Below are 21,411 nucleotides of genomic sequence, written 5' to 3'. Positions count from 1 at the left end.
TCGCAGGAGGAGCTGACCAGCCCGCAGCTCCCAGCCGACGCAGTGACCTGCATCGAGGTCGGCTACGTCGCGCTGCAGCTGGTCGAGCGGGACGTCCTCGGCGGCTAGTTCTCGTTGTCACGGATGGTTACCTCGCCATCGCAGTCTCTCCTGACCCTCAGGCCTAGCTGGCGCACGCCGCACAGAATTGGCGGCAAGGCATTCATATGCCATGGTCGAGGCCACGGCCGGCATTGGTCATCGCGCGGATCGAGCTTCTCCACTGCACGGAGATGAGGAGGGTGATGCAATTAGGGGAGCGGGGGTCGGCTCCGGGTGGAGCAGGATGCACTGGCCTAGGTGGTGGCACGAGGCTTGGAAGCTGCTCGAATGAGGGATGGCTGGATCCGACTGCGAAGAGTATTACTGGAGCAAGTGCGGATTGAATTCACAGTAACTGGTATGTTGCTTTGCCGTATGTAGTTATTCTGACTAATATATGTAACTATGACTACATATTGTTCATGTTTACTGCTGCAAAACGCAATGCAAAGATTAAAATAGAAATCATAGCTAAGGAAACTGAAAAGACCATGATACACAATTTAAGTTTGCTAACTATGGGAAGTGGAGCTCAGCCATGTTGATATCACTTCCCCGCACACTGTCCGTAAATTTGAATGCTACGCTTATATGAGATAGGTACTAATGTTTCTATTATGGCTACATATTATTATGGTATGCTTGGATTACCAAATATGGTCATGTGCACTTCAAATTTTCACCTTGTGATTCATCTAGTAATAAAGGTTTATAAAAAATTTTGAGACTACTATTGATAATCATTTACCTCTTAATTTCATGGTTGTGAACATGATGTTCATTGTTCTTTGTTCTACTGTCATGGGTGCTTCTTAAGAAACAGTAAGTTTCAATTCCCGCAAAATAAAGCAATGGGAAATTTCCCAGGAAATAAGCAATGCTCGTTGAACCTTGTGAATTAACCTTATTAACCAGAAAATCACTCCAAAGCTGTCTTACTATTTCGAGGGATGAGTAGAAAAAATTGTATATACATGAATCCATATGACAACGGGCTTACAACTTGACGCATGAGGTACACATATTAAGAATAGCAGACCATTGGATAACACGTAGAAATATCAATCGATAAGCTTATGTAGGAACTACCAAAAGTGCCCGTGCGTTGCACTGGGAGAAACAAATAAAACGCTTCAGCAAACCTTTCACGTTGACATTTTCCCTCTTCTCACCATAGGCTGCTGGTGGTTATTTTTGCTGCTATTCATTCGGAACACAATCAACCCAAAGAAGATATTAGGCGTCGCGTGCCCCTCGATACACCGACTTGTAATACCGCAAACTTTTTATTATGATGGACGCCAAACTTAAATTTATGAAGATATTAATCCAAACGATTTACAAAAATTTATTATCTACTAATCATCATTTTCATAGCCAGATGACCGAGCTCACATGCCCGTGCTATATCTGCAGGCTGTCAAAGCATATGTACCATTCAATTCATTGGCTGACATCTTAGCTTTTGTGAACTGAAGGGAAAACTACCACTAGTAGAAAAATGGGCATCCATCTAAACCTTTAGTACCAGTTCCCTTACGAACCGGTACTAAAGGGGGCATTAGTACCGGTTCCGTGCGAGGAACATCTATACCGGTTCGTTAAGGTCCTTTTATACCGGTTCGTGTTACGAACCGGTATGAAAGGGTTTGAGCCCAGTTTCAGACGGAGGTGGGGCCAGGGCTGGACCTTTAGTACAGGTTCATCTAAAGAACCGGTACTAAAGGGTCTCTGCCCTATATCAGCGCGCCGCCGCGCCCGACCCCCTGCATCTCTCATTTTTCTCATTCTCCTTCTCTCCTCTCACATTTCCAAATATTTTGCACCTCTCACACTCCAATAATCTTCATTTTTCTCCACCATTTTAACAAGATTAGCGGCATACATCTATCCAAGGGTTAGCAATATCATCCTTCCTTCCGGCGTTCCTAATTTAGCTCATTTCTTTGGTAGTTTTAACTCGTACTATTTTTCTTGTGCTAGCAAGGTGTTCGATGAAATGCCTAAGTTAGGGATTTTATTTTTTTATATGCAATTTGAGCTGAAATTATGGTATGTTTTGTAGGTTTTAATTAGTATCATCCCCGTCCTCACCGCCGTCGATCGCCAGTGTCGTCTCCTAGCCGGCACGGTACCACCTCGGTGAGCCTCTTCTTTTTTATAAAAAAAATTTAGTTTTATGTGATGAACTTGAATATTAATTAAATTGGTCACTCATATATCCACGATGTTGTGTACTTAATGATTTTTGATATACATAAAAAATGCAGATGAGTCGACAATGGATGTACGGTGACCGGTGCCATCCCGAGTTCATTAATGACATGCATTATTTTCTCAACGTGGATGAGGCAAACAGGCGGTCGAATGGTTTCATGTATTGTCCATGTAGTTCCTGTAAGAATATGAAGGATTACTCTACCTCAAAGACCCTTCACGTCCACCTGCTGGAGAACGGTTTCATGCCCAGCTATAATTGTTGGACCAAGCACGGAGAAAGAGGGGTTATATTGGAAGACAACAGAGAAGAAGAGGATAGTGACAACTATCCCTTATTCACTGAAGACAGTGATAGTAGAATGAGGGAAGACAAAGCTGAAGAAGAGCCCATTTTCGATGAGCCGATTTTTGAAGAACCGGATGATGATTTGGGTCGGGCCATTCTTGATGCGAAGATGAACTGCGGAAATGAAAAGGAGAGGTTGAAGTTGGAGAAAATGTTAGAGGATCACAACAAACTGTTGTACCCAAATTACGAAAATGGTCAGAAAAAGCTGGGTACCACGCTGGAATTGCTGCAGTGGAAGGCAGAGAATGGTACTTCTGACAAGGGATTTGAAAAGTTGCTGAAAATAATAAAGAAGATGCTTCCAGGGGAGAATGTATTGCCCCCTAGTACGTACGAAGCAAAGAAGGTTGTCTGCCCTCTAGGATTAGAGGTGCAGAAGATACATGCATGCATCAATGACTGCATTCTCTACCGCGGGGAGTATGAGAATTTGAATGCATGCCCGGTATGTAGTGCATTGAGGTATAAGATCATGCGAGATGACCCTGGCGATGTTGAGGGCGAGTCCACCCCCAGGAAGAGGGTTCCTGCGAAGGTGATGTGGTATGCTCCTATAATACCACAGTTGAAACGTTTGTTCCAGAACAAAGAGCATGCCAAGTTGTTGCGATGACACAAAGAGGGGTAAGAAAGATGTGATGCTGAGACACCCCGCTGACGGGTCGCAGTGGAGAAAAATCGATAGAGAGTTCAAGTCATTTTCAGATGACGCAAGGAACTTAAGATTTGGTCTAAGTATAGATGGCTTTAATCCTTTCGGGGAGCAGAGCTCCAGTCATAGCACCTGGCCAGTGACTCTATGTATCTATAACCTTCCTCCTTGGTTGTGCATGAAGCGGAAGTTCATTATGATGCTAGTGCTCATCCAGGGCCCGAAGCAACCCGGCAACGACATTGATGTGTACTTGAGGCCATTGGTTGAAGAAATTTGAGTGTTGTGGCGTGACGAAGGTGTACATGTGTGGGATGAGCACGAACAAAAGGAATTTAACCTACGAGCGTTGTTATTTGTAAGCATCAATGATTGGCCTGCTCTTGGTAACATTTCAGGGCAGTCAAACAAGGGATACAATGCATGCACACACTGTTTAGGTGAGACTGACAGTAATTATTTGGGAACCAAGAATGTGTACCTGGGGCATCGTCGATTTCTTCCAAAACAACATCACGTAAGAAAGAGAGGAAAGCATTTCGGAGGTGAGGCAGATAACCGAACGAAGCCTAACCGCCCTACTGGGGAAGTTATATATGATATGGTCAAGGATTTAAAAGTGATCTTTGGAAAGGGTCCCGGCGGACAATCTGTTCCGCATGATGTTGACGGACACGTACCCATGTGGAAGAAGAAGTCGATGTTTTGGGAGCTACCCTACTGGATATTCTTAGAGGTTCACTCTGCAATCGACGTGATGCACGTGACGAAAAATCTTTGCGTGAACCTGCTAAACTTCTTAGGCGTGTATGGGAAGACAAAAGATACACCGGATGCACGGCAGGACCAGCAAAGTTTCCACGAAGGAAACAATCTGAATCCAGAGAAGTATCAAGGTCCTGCCAGCTACGCTCTTACCAAAGAAGAGAAGGAGATCTTTTTTGATGTCCTGAGTAGCATCAAGGTCCCGTCTGGCTTCTCGTCGAATATAAAGGTAATAATAAACATGTCAGAGAAAAAGTTTCAAAACCTAAAGTCTCATGACTGCCACGTGATTATGACACAATTACTTCCGGTTGCATTGAGGGGGCTTCTGCCGAAAAATGTTCGAGTACCCATTGTGAAGCTATGTGCGTTCCTCAATGCAATTTCTCAGAAGGTGATCAATCCACTTACTCTACAAAATTTACAGAAGGATGTGGTCCAATGTCTAGTCAGCTTCGAGTTGGTGTTCCCACCATCCTTCTTCAATATTATGACACATCTCCTAGTTCACCTGGTCGAAGAGATTGGCGTTCTCGGTCCTGTATTTCTACACAACATGTTCCCCTTTGAGAGATTCATGGGAGTCTTAAATAAGTACGTTCATAACTGTGCTAGGACAGAAGGAAGCATCTCCAAGGGCTATGGAACAGAGGAGGTCATTGAGTTTTGTGTTGACTTTATTCCTGACCTTAAGCCGATCGGTGTTCCTGAATCGCTCTATGAGGGGAGACTGCGTGGAAAAGGCACGCTAGGAAAGAAAGCAACGTGTATGGACGGACATTCTTTCACTCAAGCACACTACACAGTTCTACATAATTCCATCTTGGTGGCTCCATACAAAGAGGAACACAAGGATATCTTACGCTCTAAATACCCGGAGCAACGTGAAGATTGGATTGATGGACAACACATGAAGACTTTCGGCGGTTGGTTGCAAACACGTCTCATGAATGTCACCGATGATGAGCAGATGTACTTGTTGGCCAAGCAACCATCTTCTACTATATCGACTTTTCAAGGGTACGAGATTAATGGGAACACATTCTACACTTTCGCCCAAGACAAAAAGAGCACCAACCAAAACAGTGGTGTCCGCTTTGATGCAGAAGATGGCAATGGGAACTAGGTCACATATTATGGGTACATTGAGGAGATATGGGAACTTGACTATGGACCTAATTTCAAGGTCCCTTTGTTCCAGTGCAAATGGTTCAACCTGAAAGATGGGGTACAGGTAGACCCGCAGTACGGAATGACTACAGTGGATGTCAAGAATCTAGGGTACAACACCGAACCATTCGTCCTAGCCAGTGAAGTGGCTCATGTTTTTTATGTGAAGGACATGTCTAGCAAACTGAAAAAAAGAAAAGAAATGCAAGAGGACACATCATACGATGAGCCAAAGCGGCACATAGTTTTTCAGGAAAAAGAAACATCATGGGAGTAGAGGACAAGACAGACATGTCAGAAGATTATAATAAGTTTGATGATATTCCACCCTTCAAGGTAAAAAATGACCCAAGCATCATCTTAAACAATTGTCCATGGTTGCGTCGCAGTCAGAAGAAAGGGAAACAGACAAAGAAAACTCAGAAGACTAGCTAGATAGGGATCATAATTGTGTATCTCAATATGGAAATCACTTTTGTGTAATGATGTTATTGTATGTAAGATATTAACAATGGAGATGGTTGGCTTGTTTTACTAGTTAAGTAGCTTTCACGGGCTGGCAGGGAAATTTTTCCGAGGCGGAACTTCCGAATATGCCATATATAGGGCATATGCACCAAGGGCATATTCGAGAAGTTCTGCCAAAGGAGATTTCCCAACCCTTTCCCCAACATTTTTAGAGGAGATGGAATCTTTCACGGGCTTGCAGGGAAATTTTTCCGAGGCGGAACTTCCGAAGATGCCATAGGGCGTGTGCACCAAGGGCATCTTCGACAAGTTCCACCACAGGAGATTTCCCAACCCTTTCCCCAACACTGTTAGAGGAGATGGAGTCTTTCACGGGCTTGCAGGGAAATTTTTCCGAGGCGGAACTTCTGAAGATGCCATAGGGCGTGTGCACCAAGGGCATCTTCGACAAGTTCCACCACGGGAGATTTCCCAACCCTTTCCTCCATCCATGGTGATGATACTCTCCATCCATGTTGGCTTGTTGAGCTGCTTGCCATGGCGTATCGATGCTCCTTTTATAGGCACGGCGCCGCTTCTACATTGTCTTCTTCCTCCGACAGGGCGTCGTGTGCTACATGTTTTATCTCATCGAGCAGGGTGTCCTTATCCTGCCGACAGCTTTAGTACCGGTTGCACCCACCAGCCGGTACTAAAGGTTACCCACGCGTCCTTATCCCACCGACACTTTTGTTACATGATAGAAAAAACACCTTTAGTACCGGTTGCACCCACCAGCCGGTTGATACGTCTCCGACGTATCGATAATTTCTTGTGTTCCATGCCACATTATTGGTGATATCTACATGTTTTATGCACACTTTATATCATATTCGTGCATTTTCTGGAACTAACCTATTAACAAGATGCCGAAGAGCCAGTTGCTGTTTTCTGCTGTTTTTGGTTTCAGAAATCCTAGTAACGAAATATTCTCGGAATTGGACGAAATCAACGCCCAGGGTCCTATTTTGCCACGAAGCTTCCAGAAGACCGAAGAGGAGACGAAGTGGGGCCACGAGGTGGCCACACCCTAGGGCGGCGCGGCCCAGGTCCTGGCCGCGCCGACCTGTAGTGTGGGGCCCTCGTGTGGCCCCCTGACCTGCCCTTCCGCCTACTTAAAGCATCCGTCGCGAAACCCCCAGTACCGAGAGCCACGATACGGAAAACCTTCCAGAGACGCCGCCGCCGCCAATCCCATCTCGGGGGATTCAGGAGATCGCCTCCGGCACCCTGCCGGAGAGGGGAATCATCTCCCGGAGGACTCTACGCCGCCATGGTCGCCTCCGGAGTGATGAGTGAGTAGTATACCCCTGGACTATGGGTCCATAGCAGTAGCTAGATGGTTGTCTTCTCCCCATTGTGCTTAATTGTCGGGTCTTGTGAGCTGCCGAACAAGATCAAGATCATCTATCTGTAATTCTATTTGTTGCGTTTGTTGGGATCCGATGAATAGAGAATACTATGTTATGTTGATTATCAATTCATGTCTATGTGTTGTTTATGATCTTGCATGCTCTCCGTTATTAGTAGATGCTCTGGACAAGTTGATGCTAGTAACTCCAAGAGGGAGTATTTATGCTCGATAGTGGGTTCATGTCTCCGTGAATCTGGAGGAGTGACAAGAACCTCTAAGGTTATGGATGTGCTGTTGCCACTAGGGATAAAACATTGGTGCTATGTTCGAGGATGTAGTCACTGATTACATTACGCGCAATACTTAATGCAATTGTCTGTTGTTAGCAACTTAATACTGGAGGGGGTTCGGATGATAACCTGAAGGTGGACTTTTTAGGCATAGATGCATGCTGGATAGCGGTCTATGTACTTTGTCGTAATGCCCAATTAAATCTCACAATACTCATCATAATATGTATGTGCATGGTCATGCCCTCTCTATTTGTCAATTGCCCAACTGTAATTTGTTCACCCAACATGCTGTTTATCTTATGGGAGAGACACCTCTAGTGAACTGTGGACCCCGGTCCAATTCTCTATACTGAAATACAATCTACTGCAATACTTGTTTTACTGTTTTCTGCAAACAATCATCTTCCACACAATACGGTTAATCCTTTGTTACAGCAAGCCGGTGAGATTGACAACCTCACTGTTTCGTTGGGGCAAAGTACTTTGGTTGTGTTGTGCAGGTTCCACGTTGGCGCCGGAATCTCTGGTGTTGCGCCGCACTTCATCCCGCCGCCATCAACCTTCAACGTGCTTCTTGACTCCTACTGGTTCGATTAAACCTTGGTTTCTTACTGAGGGAAACTTGCCGCTGTGCGCATCACACCTTCCTCTTGGGGTTCCCAACGGACAAGTCAACTACACGCATCAAGCAAATTTCTGGCGCCGTTGCCGGGGAGATCAAGACACGCTGCAAGGGGAGTCTCCACTTCCCAATCTCTTTACTTTGTTTTTGTCTTGCTTTATTTTATTTACTACTTTGTTTGCTGCATTATATCAAAACACAAAAAAATTAGTTGCTAGCTTTACTTTATTTACTGTCTTGCACTCTATATCAAAAACACAAAAAAATTAGTTACTTGCATTTACTTTATCTAGTTTGCTTTATTTACTACTGCTAAAATGGCCACCCCTGAAATACTAAGTTGTGTGATTTCACAACCACAAATAATAATGATTTCTTATGCACACCTATTGCTCCACCTGCTACTATAGCAGATCTTTGAAATTAAACCTGCTTTACTGAATCTTGTTATGCGAGAGCAATTTTCTGGTGTTAGTTCTGATGATGCTGCTGCCCATCTTAATAATTTTGTTGAACTATGTGAAATGCAAAAGTATAAGGATGTAGATGGTTACATTATAAAATTAAAATTGTTCCCTTTCTCATTAAGAGGAAGAGCTAAAGATTGGTTGCTATCTCTGCCTAAGAATAGTATTGATTCATGGACTAAATGCAAGGATGCTTTTATTGGTAGATATTATCCCCCTGCTAAAATTATATCTTTGAGGAGTAGCATAATGAATTTTAAACAATTAGATACTGAGCATGTTGCACAAGCATGGGAAAGAATGAAATCTTAGGTTAAAAATTGCCCAACCCATGGACTGACTACTTGGATGATCATCCAAACCTTTTATGCAGGACTGAATTTTTCTTCGCGGAACCTATTGGATTCAGCTGCTGGAGGTACCTTTATGTCCATCACTCTTGGTGAAGCAACAAAGCTTCTTGATAATATGATGATCAACTACTCTGAATGGCACACGGAAAGAGCTCCACAAGGTAAGAAGGTAAATTCTGTCGAAGAAACCTCTTCCTTGAGTGATAAGATTGATGCTATTATGTCTATGCTTGTGAATGATAGGACTAATATTGATCCTAATAATGTTCCATTAGCTTCATTGGTTGCACAAGAAGAAAATGTTGATGTAAACTTCATTAAAAATAATAATTTCAACAACAATGCTTATCGGAACAATTCTAGTAATAACTATAGGCCATATCCTTATAATAATGGTAACGGTTATGCTAATTCTTACGGGAATTCCTACAATAATAATAGGAACACACCCCCTGTACTTGAAGCCATGCTTAAAGAATTTATTAGTACACAAACTGCTTTTAACAAATCTGTTGAAGAAAAGCTTGGGAAAATTGATATACTTGCTTCTAAGGTTGATAGTCTTGCCTCTGATGTTGATCTTTTGAAATCGAAAGTTATGCCTAATAGGGATATTGAAAATAAAATTGTTACTACAGCAAATGCCATCCAAGTTAGAATTAATGAGAATATAAGACTAATGGCTGAATTGCGTGCTAGGTGGGAAAGAGAAGAAAATGAAAAAGAAGATAATATAGCTAAAGTTTGGACTATTACCACCACTAGTAATGCTAATGCTACACAAGTTGCTGCACCTCCTACTATTACTAATAAAAGAATTGGTGTTAGCAATGTTTCCACTTCTAATGCAAAGCGCGAGAAACTGCCTGAAACTGCTAAAACTGCTGAAACTGCTTGTGATAAAACTGCTGAAATTTTTTCCAACCTTGGGGATGATGATCCCATTGCTGTAGCTCATAATGATTTAGATTTTGATGATTGCCACATCTCTGAAGTTATAAAGTTCTTACAAAAACTTGCTAAGAGTCCCAATGCTAGCGCTGTAAACTTGGCTTTCACAAAACATATTACAAATGCTCTCATAAAAGCTCGAGAAGAAAAACTAAAACTTGAAACTTCTATTCCTAGAAAGCTAGAGGATGGTTGGGAACCCATCATTAAAATGAGGGTCAATGATTTTGATTGTAGTGCTTTATGTGATCTTGGTGCAAGTATTTCTGTTATGCCTAAGAAAGTCTATGATATGCTTGACTTGCCACCATTGAAAAAATTGTTATTTGGATGTTAATCTCGCTGATAATGCTAAAAAGAAACCTTTGGGGAGAGTTGATAATGTTCATATTATGGTTAACAATAACCTTGTCCCCGTTGATTTTGTTGTCTTGGATATTGAATGCAATGCATCTTGCCCCATTATATTGGGAAGACCTTTTCTTCGAACCGTTGGTGCTACTATTGATATGAAGGAAGGTAATATTAAATATCAATTTCCTCTCAAGAAAGGTATGGAACACTTCCCTAGAAAGAGAATGAAGTTACCTTTTGATTCTATTATTAGAACAAATTATGATGTTGACACTTCATCTCTTGATAATACTTGATACCCACTTTCTGCGCCTAGCTGAAAGGCGTTAAAGAAAAGCGCTTATGGGAGACAACCCATGTTTTACTACAGTACTTTGTTTTTATTTTGTGTCTTGAAAGTTGTTTACTACTGTAGCAACCTCTCCTTATCTTAGTTTTGTGTTTTGTTGTGCCAAGTAAAGTCTTTGATAGTAAAGTTCATACTAGATTTGGATTACTGTGCAGAAACAGATTTCTTTGCTGTCACGAATCTGGGCTGTTTTCTCTGTAGGTAACTCATAAAATTATGCCAATTTACGTGAGTGATCCTCAGATATGTACGCAACTTTCATTCAATTTGAGCATTTTAATTTGAGCAAGTCTGGTGCCTCAATAAAATTCGTCAATACGAACTGTTCTGTTTTTGACAGATTCTGCCTTTTATTTCGCATTGCCTCTTTTGCTATGTTGGATGAATTTCTTTGATCCATTAATGTCCAGTAGCTTTATGCAATATCCAGAAGTGTTAAGAATGATTGTGTCACCTCTGAACATGTTAATTTTTATTGTGCACTAACCCTCTAATGAGTTGTTTCGAGTTTGGTGTGGAGGAAGTTTTCAAGGATCAAGAGAGGAGTATGATGCAATATGATCAAGGAGAGTGAAAGCTCTAAGCTTGGGGATGCCCCGGTGGTTCACCCCTGCATATTCTAAGAAGACTCAAGCGTCTAAGTTTGGGGATGCCCAAGGCACCCCCTTCTTCATCGACAACATAATCAGGTTCCTCCCCCGAAACTATATTTTTATTCCATCACATCTTATGTGCTTTGCTTGGAGCGTCGGTTTGTTTTTGTTTTTGTTTTGTTTGAATAAAATGGATCCGAGCATTCACTGTATGGGAGAGAAACACGCTCCGCTGTAGCATATGGACAAGTATGTCCTTAGGCTCTACTCATAATATTCAGGGCGAAGTTTCTTCTTCGTTAAATTGTTATATGGTTGGAATTGGAAAATGATACATGTAGTAAATTTCTAAAATGTCTTGGATAATGTGATACTTGGCAATTGTTGTGCTCATGTTTAAGCTCTTGCATCATATGCTTTGCACCCATTAATGAAGAAATACATAGAGCATGCTAAATTTGGTTTGCATATTTGGTCTCTCTAATGTCTAGATAATATCTAGTATTGAGTTTTGAACAATAAGGAAGACGGTGTAGAGTCTTATAATGTTTTCAATATGTCTTTTATGTGAGTTTTGCTGCACCGGTTCATCCTTGTGTTTGTTTCAAATAAGCCTTGCTAGCCTAAAACCTTGTATCGAGAGGGAATACCTCTCATGCATCCAAAATACTTGAGCCAACCACTATGCCATTTGTGTCCACCATACCTACCTACTACATGGTATTTCTCCGCCATTCCAAAGTAAATTGCTTGAGTGCTACCTTTAAAATTCCATCATTCACCTTTGCAATATATAGCTCATGGGACAAATAGCTTAAAAACTATTGTGGTATTGAATATGTACTTATGCATTTTATCTCTTATTAAGTTGCTTGTTGTGCGATAACCATGTTTCTGGGGACGCCATCAACTATTCTTTGTTGAATATCATGTGAGTTGCTATGCATGTCCGTCTTGTCTTAAGTAAGAGCGATCTACCACCTTATGGTTAGAGCATGCATATTGTTAGAGAAGAACATTGGGCCGCTAACTAAAGCCATGATTCATGGTGGAAGTTTCAGTTTTGGACATATATCCTCAATCTCATATGAGAATAATAATTGTTGCCACATGCTTATGCATTAAAGAGGAGTCCATTATCTGTTGTCCATGTTGTCCCGGTATGGATGTCTAAGTTGAGAATAATCAAAAGCGAGAAATCCAAAATCCGAGCTTTCTCCTTAGACCTTTGTACAGGCGGCATGGAGGTACCCCTTTGGGATACTTGGTTAAAACATGTGTATTGTGATGATCCGGTAGTCCAAGCTAATTAGGACAAGGTGCGGGCACTATTAGTATACTATGCATGAGGCTTGCAACTTGTAAGATATAATTTACATAACTCATATGCTTTATTACTACCGTTGACAAAATTGTTTCATGTTTTCAAAATAAAAGCTCTAGCACAAATATAGCAATCGATGCTTTCCTCTTTGAAGGACCATTCTTTTTTACTTTTATTGTTGAGTCAGTTCACCTATTTCTCTCCACCTCAAGAAGCAAACACTTGTGTGAACTGTGCATTGATTCCTACATACTTGCATATTGCACTTATTATATTACTCTATGTTGACGATCATCCATGAGATATACATGTTATAAGTTCAAAGCAACCGCTGAAACTTAATCTTCCTTTGTGTTGCTTCAATACCTTTACTTTGATTTATTGCTTTATGAGTTAACTCTTATACAAGACTTATGGCTGCTTGTCTTGAAGTACTATTCATGAAAAGTCTTTGCTATATGATTCACTTGTTTACTCATGTCATATACATTGTTTTGATCGCTGCATTCACTACATATGCTTTACAAATAGTATGATCAAGGTTATGATGGCATGTCACTCCAGAAATTATCTTTGTTATCGTTTTACCTGCTCGGGACGAGCAGAACTAAGCTTGGGGATGTTGATACGTCTCCGACGTATCGATAATTTCTTGTGTTCCATGCCACATTATTGATGATATCTACATGTTTTATGCACACTTTATGTCATATTCGTGCATTTTCTGGAACTAACCTATTAACAAGATGCCGAAGAGCCAGTTTTTTTTTGCTGTTTTTGGTTTCAGAAATCCTAGTAACGAAATATTCTCGGAATTGGACGAAATCAACGCCCAGGGTCCTATTTTGCCACGAAGCTTCCAGAAGACCGAAGAGGAGACGAAGTGGGGCCACGAGGTGGCCACACCCTAGGGCGGCGCGGCCCAGGTCCTGGCCGCGCCGACCTGTAGTGTGGGGCCCTCGTGTGGCCCCTTGACCTGCCCTTCCGCCTACTTAAAGCCTCCGTCATGAAACCCCCAGTACCGAGAGCCACGATACGGAAAACCTTCCAGAGACGCCGCCGCCGCCAATCCCATCTCGGGGGATTCAGGAGATCGCCTCCGGCACCCTGCCGGAGAGGGGAATCATCTCCCGGAGGACTCTACGCCGCCATGGTCACCTCCGGAGTGATGAGTGAGTAGTATACCCCTGGACTATGGGTCCATAGCAGTAGCTAGATGGTTGTCTTCTCCCCATTGTGCTTAATTGTCGGGTCTTGTGAGCTGCCGAACATGATCAAGATCATCTATCTATAATTCTATATGTTGCGTTTGTTGGGATCCGATGAATAGAGAATACTATGTTATGTTGATTATCAATTCATGTCTATGTGTTGTTTATGATCTTGCATGCTCTCCGTTATTAGTAGATGCTCTGGCCAAGTTGATGCTAGTAACTCCAAGAGGGAGTATTTATGCTCGATAGTGGGTTCATGTCTCCGTGAATCTGGAGGAGTGACAAGAACCTCTAAGGTTATGGATGTGCTGTTGCCACTAGGGATAAAACATTGGTGCTATGTTCGAGGATGTAGTCAGTGATTACATTACGCGCAATACTTAATGCAATTGTCTGTTGTTAGCAACTTAATACTGGAGGGGGTTCGGATGATAACCTGAAGGTGGACTTTTTAGGCATAGATGCATGCTGGATAGCGGTCTATGTACTTTGTCGTAATGCCCAATTAAATCTCACAATACTCATCATAATATGTATGTGCATGGTCATGCCCTCTCTATTTGTCAATTGCCCAACTGTAATTTGTTCACCCAACATGCTGTTTATCTTATGGGAGAGACACCTCTAGTGAACTGTGGACCCTGGTCCAATTCTCTATACTGAAATACAATCTACTGCAATACTTGTTTTACTGTTTTCTGCAAACAATCATCTTCCACACAATACGGTTAATCCTTTGTTACAGCAAGCCGGTGAGATTGACAACCTCACTGTTTCGTTGGGGCAAAGTACTTTGGTTGTGTTGTGCAGGTTCCACATTGGCGCCGGAATCTCTGGTGTTGCGCCGCACTACATCCCGCCGCCATCAACCTTCAACGTGCTTCTTGACTCCTACTGGTTCGATTAAACCTTGGTTTCTTACTGAGGGAAACTTGCCGCTGTGCGCATCACACCTTCCTCTTGGGGTTCCCAACGGACGTGTCAACTACACGCATCACCGGTACTAAAGGTTACCCACGCGACCTTATCCCACCGATAGTTTTGTTACATGACAGAAAAACCACCTTTAGTACCGGTTGCACCCACCAGCCGGTACTAAAGGTTTGCCGCGCCATTGCGTTCCCGCCTATTTTCTTCCCACGCTTTCCACCGGTTCCCGCCTCTATATTCCCGCATCCGTCATCCCGCCTATATATATGTAGGCTTGGCCTCCATTTACATATCACATCTAGACTCATATCTGCAAACCTCATCATTCTCTCCCATGGCTTCCATCGTATCTCTAACCCCCCGGGAGGCGGAGGCGCTTTGCGCCTTGAACTACCCCTGCCCGCCGGGCTACCGCGTCCCGACCGGCTGGTTGCTGAGCGTCGGAGGCGTACCGGTCCCTCCTGTCCCTCTAGGTGTGGCGCGCGAGATTGCCATCACGAACCACTACTACTTCGAGCTCACGCCAGAGCAGCAGAGCAATCCCTAGTGGCATCCTGACTACAACCCGACTTGGGAAAGCTTCTTCATCAATCGGCGTGAGAGGGCGCTTGCCAGGCACGAGGAGGGCGGCCCACCTCCTTTGAAATTCAACGAGGCTGACCGTCAGCTGTGGTGGTGCGGTCGGACTCTCCAGTGCATCATGGCCTACCGTGGCCCTAGCCTGCGCTACCCTCAGTCCCAGCCCACGCGTGCTCTCCCGCCGAGGTTCGACTACCGCGACCCCGATGCCAGCGACGATGATGACGGCGACTACGACGACTACAGTGGCGAGTACTATAGGGCTAGGCACGAGTATGACTGAATGACTCCAACAGTCAAATCTGGCCATGTATCTTAATTTCCAGTTGAGCTATGTACTTTTAATTCGAGTTCAATCGTAATAAAATTTTATTCCCGCCCCTTTCTTTCCCGCCTTTTTTCTCCCACGCGCGGCGTCGTGGCGGGAAAGTTTCCCGCGCGACGTTGGGGCAGGAAACTTTCCCGCGTGGACAGCATCGTGGCAGGAGTAAAGAGAAGAAATAGAAATGAAACGGAAATGAAAAGGAAAAGAAAAAATAAATAGAAAAGAAAAGAAAAAGAAAAGCAATAGAAAAAATAAATAGAAAAGAAATAGAAAAGAAGAGCAATAGAAAAAATAAATAGAAAAGTAATATAAAAGAAAAGAAATAGAAAAATAATAGAAAAAATAAATAGAAAATAAAATAAAACGAAACAGGAAAAGAAAAGAAAAGAAAAAAGAAAAGAAAAAGAAACAGCAAAAGAAAAGAAAACAGTAAAAGAAAAAACAAAAACAAAAAAAAACTTTGGTACCGCTTGGTACCACCAACCGGTACGAAATGTCCAACCGGTACCAAAGGGTGTTCCCCTCAATAACACTTAGGCGCGCGGGGAAAATCCCCAAATCAACACCTTTCGCCGCTGCGCCACGAACAGAGAAGACTGATACGTCTCGGACGTATCGATAATTTCTTATGTTCCATGCTACATTATTGATGATATCTACATGTTTTATGCACACTTTTTATCATATTTGTGCATTTTCTGGAACTAACCTATTAACAAGATGCCGAAGTGCCAGTTGCTGTTTTCTGCTGTTTTTGGTTTCAGAAATCCTAGTAAGGAAATATTCTCGGAATTAGACGAAATCAACGCCCAGGGTCCTATTTTGCCACGAAGCCTCCAGAAGACCGAAGAGTCAACGGAGTGGGGCCACGAGGTGGCCAGGAGGGAAGGCGGCGCGGCCCCACCCTTGGCCGCGCCGCCCTGTCTCCTGGGCCCCTCGCGTCGCCCCCTGACCTACCCTTCCGCCTACTTAAAGCCTTCGTTGCGAAACCCCCAGTACCGAGAGCCACGATACGGAAAACCTTCCAGAGACGCCGCCGCCGCCAATCCCATCTCGGGGGATTCAGGAGATCGCCTCCGGCACCCTGCCGGAGAGGGGAATCATCTCCCGGAGGACTCTACGCCGCCATGGTCGCCTCCGGAGTGATGTGTGAGTAGTCTACCCCTGGACTATGGGTCCATAGCAGTAGCTAGATGGTTGTCTTCTCCTCATTGTGCTTAATTGTCGGGTCTTGTGAGCTGCGGAACATGATCAAGATCATCTATCTGTAATTCTATATGTTGTGTTTGTTGGGATCCGATGAATAGAGAATACCATGTTATGTTGATTATCAATTTATATCTATGTGTTGTTTATGATCTTGCATGCTCTCCGTTATTAGTAGAGGCTCTGGCCAAGTTTTTACTCTTAACTCCAAGAGGGGGTATTTATGCTCGATAGTGGGTTCATGTCTCCGTGAATCTGGGGAAGTGACAGAAATCTCTAAGATTATGGATGTGTTGTTGCCACTAGGGATAAAACATTGGTGTTATGTTCGAGGATGTAGTTACTGATTACATTACGCGCAATACTTAATGCAATTGTCTGTTGTTAGCAACTTAATACTGGAGGGGGTTCGGATGATAACCTGAAGGTGGACTTTTTAGGCATAGATGCATGCTGGATAGCGGTCTATGTACTTTGTCGTAATGCCCAATTAAATCTCACTATACTCATCATAATATGTATGTGCATGGTCATGCCCTCTTTATTTGTCAATTGCCCAACTGTAATTTGTTCACCCAACATGCTGTTTATCTTATGGGAGAGACACCTCTAGTGAACTGTGGACCCCGGTCCAATTCTCTTTACTGAAATACAATCTACTGCAATACTGTTCTACTGTTTTCTGCAAACAATCATCTTCCACACTATACATCTAATCCTTTGTTACAGCAAGCCGGTGAGATTGACAACCTCGCTGTTTCGTTGGGGCAAAGTACTTGGTTTGTGTTGTGCAGGTTCCACATTGGCGCCGGAATCACTGGTGTTGCGCCGCACTACATCTCGCCGCCATCAACCTTCAACGTGCTTCTTGGCTCCTACTGGTTCGATTAAACCTTGGTTTCATACTAAGGGAAAACTTGCCGCTGTACGCATCACACCTTCCTCTTGGGGTTCCCAACGGTCGCGTGATGTACGCGTATCAAGACTGTTTTCTGGCGCCGTTGCCGGGGAGATCAAGACACGCTGCAAGGGGAGTCTCCACATCCCAATCTCTTTACTTTGTTTTTGTCTTGCTTAGCTTTATTTACTACTTTGTTTGCTGCACTAAATCAAAATACAAAAAAATTAGTTGCTAGCTTTACTTTATTTACTGTCTTGCACTCTATATCAAAAACACAAAAAAAATTGTTACTTACATTTACTTTATCTAGTTTGCTTTATTTACTACTGCTAAAATGGGTACTCCTGAAAATACTAAGTTGTGTGACTTCACAACCACAAATAATAATGATTTCTTATGCACACCTATTGCTCCACCTACTACTACAGCAGAATTCTTTGAAATTAAACCTGCTTTACTGAATCTTGTTATGCGAGAGCAATTTTCTGGTGTTAGTTCTGATGATGCTGCTGCCCATCTCAATAATTTTGTTGAACTATGTGAAATGCAAAAGTATAAAGATGTAGATGGTGACATTATAAAATTAAAATTGTTCCCTTTCTCATTAAGAGGAAGAGCTAAAGATTGGTTGCTATCTCTGCCTAAGAATAGTATTGATTCATGGACTATATGCAAGGATGCTTTTATTGGTAGATATTATCCCCCTGCTAAAATTATATCTTTGAGGAGTAGCATAATGAATTTTAAACAATTGGATACTGAGCATGTTGCACAAGCATGGGAAAGAATGAAATCTTTGGTTAAAAATTGCCCAACTCATGGACTGACTACTTGGATGATCATCCAAACCTTTTATGCAGGACAGAATTTTTCTTCGCGGAACCTATTGGATTCGGCTACTGGAGGTACCTTTATGTCCATCACTCTTGGTGAAGCAACAAAGCTTCTTGATAATATGATGATCAATTACTCTGAATGTCACACGGAAAGAGCTCCACAAGGTAAGAAGGTAAATTCTGTCGAGGAAACCTCCTCCTTGAGTGATAAGATTGATGCTATTATGTCTATGCTTGTGAATGATAGGACTAATGTTGATCCTAATAATGTTCCGTTATCTTCATTAGTTGCTCAAGAAGAACATATTGATGTAAACTTCATTAAAAATAATAATTTCAACAACAATGCTTACCGGAACAATTCTAGTAACAACTAAAGGCCATATCCTTATAATAATGGCAACGGCTATGGTAATTCTTATGGGAATTCTTACAACAATAATAGGAATTCACCCCCTGTACTTGAAGCCATGCGTAAAGAATTTATTAGTACACAAAGTGCTTTTAACAAATCTGTTGAAGAAAAGCTTGGGAAAATTGATATACTTGCTTCTAAAGTTGATAGTCTTGCTGCTGATGTTGATCTTTTGAAATCGAAAGTTATGCCTAATTAAAATCATCATAATAAAATTGTTACTACAGAAAATGCCATCCAAGTTAGAATTAATGAGAATATAAGATTGATGGCCGAATTGCGTGCTAGGTGGGAAAGAGAAGAAAATGAAAAAGAAGATAATATAGCTAAAGTTTGGACTATTACCACCACTAGTAATGCTAATGCTACACATGTTGCTGCACCTCCTACTATTAATGGTAAAATAATTGGTGTTGGCAATGTTTCCACTTCAAATGCAAAGCGCGAGAAACTGCCTGAAAGCTAAAAGCTGAAACTGCCTGTGATAAAACTGCTGAAATTTTTTCCAACATTGGGGATGATGATCCCATTGCTTTAGATTATAATGGTTTGAATTTTGATGATTGCCACATCTCTGAAGTTATAAAGTTCTTGCAAAAACTTGCTAAGAGTCCTAATGCTAGTGCTATAAATGTGGCTTTCACAAAACATATTACAAATGCTCTCATAAAAGCTAGAGAAGAGAAATTAGCGCGCGAAGCTTCTATTCCTAGAAAGCTAGAGGATGGTTGGGAGCCCATCATTAAGATGAAGGTCAATGACTTTGATTGTAATGCTTTATGTGATCTTGGTGCAAGTATTTCTGTTATGCCTAAGAAAATTTATAATATGCTTAACTTGCCACCATTGAAAAATTGTTATTTAGATGTTAATCTTGCTGATCATTCTACAAAGAAACCTTTGGGGAAAGTTGATAATGTTCGCATTACCGTTAACAATAACCTTGTCCCCGTTGATTTTGTTGTCTTGGATATTGAATGCAATGCATCTTGTCCCATTATATTGGGAAGACCTTTTCTTCGAACTGTTGGTGCTATCATTGATATGAAGGAAGGTAATATAAAATATCAATTTCCTCTCAAGAAAGGTATGGAACACTTCCCTAGAAAGAGAATGAAGTTACCTTTTGATTCTATTATTAGAACAAATTATGATGTTGATACTTCGTCTCTTGATAATACTTGATACACACTTTCTGCGCCTAGCTGAAAGGCGTTAAAGAAAAGCGCTTATGGGAGACAACCCATGTTTTTTACTACAGTACTTTGTTTTGTATTTGAGTCTTGGAAGTTGTTTACTACTGTAGCAACCTCTCTTTATCTTAGTTTAGTGTTTTGTTGTGCCAAGTAAAGTCGTTGATAGTAAGGTTCATACTAGATTTGGATTACTGCGCAGAAACAGATTTCTTTGCTGTCACGAATCTGCGCAAAATTCTCTGTAGGTAAGTCAGAAAATTATTCCAATTTACGTGAGTGATCCTCAGATATGTACGCAACTTTCATTCAATTTGAGCATTTTTATTTGAGCAAGTCTGGTGCCTCAATAAAATTTGTCAATACGAACTGTTCTGTTTTGACAGATTCTGCCTTTTATTTCGCATTGCCTGTTTTGTTATGTTCGATGGATATTTCGATTCCATTGACTTTCAGTAGCTTTGTGCAATGTCCAGAAGTGTTAAGAATGATTATGTCACCTCTGAACATGTATATTTTGATTGTGCACTAACCCTCTAATGAGTTGTTTTGAGTTTGGTGTGGAGGAAGTTTTCAAGGATCAAGAGAGGGAGATGATACAACATGATCAAGGAGAGTGAAAGCTCTAAGCTTGGGGATGCCCCGAAGGTTCACCCCTGCATATATCAAGAAGACTCAAGCGTCTAAGCTTGGGGATGCCCAAGGCATCCCCTTCTTCATCGACAACATTATCAGGTTCCTCCCCTGAAACTATATTTTTATTCCATCACATCTTATGTGCTTTGCTTGGAGCGTCGGTTTGTTTTTGTTTTTGTTTTGTTTGAATAAAATGGATCCTAGCATTCTTTGTGTGGGAGAGAGACACGCTCCGCTGTTGCATATGGACAAGTATGTCCTTAGGCTTTCCTCATAATATTCATGGCGAAGTTTCTTCTTCGTTAAATTGTTGTATGGTTGGAAATGGGAAATGTTGCATGTGGTAGTGTATAATAAAATACTTGTAGAACATTGAGCTTTGATAACTTGATTCTTTGCAAATGTTTTGAGGTATTTAGATGGTAAGGCTTGCTGGATAAATAAGTTAAAATTAGTAGTGGATTGTTGTCTTTAAGCTTGTGCCGTACTACAAACTCTATTTAAATAGTTGAAGGCATAGTTGGACTTGATAGCTTTCCATGTCAGAGAGTTCATCATAATAACTAAGTTGTGCTGAAGGTCGAGGGAGCTACCGGGGTACTTGTGCCACCATGAACGGCCCTCCTTGGAGTAAATTTTAATCATGCTCTTAATGATGAACCTGCTAGTTGTTTGCAATAAGCTTGTGAGTTCTTTTTGACTAATGTTAAGCTACGGTTTTTGGCACTTCCACCATCTAAATTTGCTAGCCTCTTCGGTACTGTGCATTGCC

The 21,411-nt window shown here is 42.0% G+C and overlaps 1 pseudogene; it reads left to right on the top strand.

Moving 5' to 3' along the window:
* The first annotated feature begins 376 nt into the window (after window positions 1-376).
* Window positions 377-21,411, top strand: part of LOC127339560 (endoglucanase 19-like) — a 48,811-nt pseudogene continuing 27,776 nt past the window's right edge.

Source organism: Lolium perenne, chromosome 3, assembly GCF_019359855.2.
Source record: "Lolium perenne isolate Kyuss_39 chromosome 3, Kyuss_2.0, whole genome shotgun sequence".
Lineage (NCBI taxonomy): Eukaryota > Viridiplantae > Streptophyta > Magnoliopsida > Poales > Poaceae > Lolium > Lolium perenne.
Note: the sequence above shows the minus strand (reverse complement) of the source record. Positions and strands in the feature narration are given on the sequence as shown.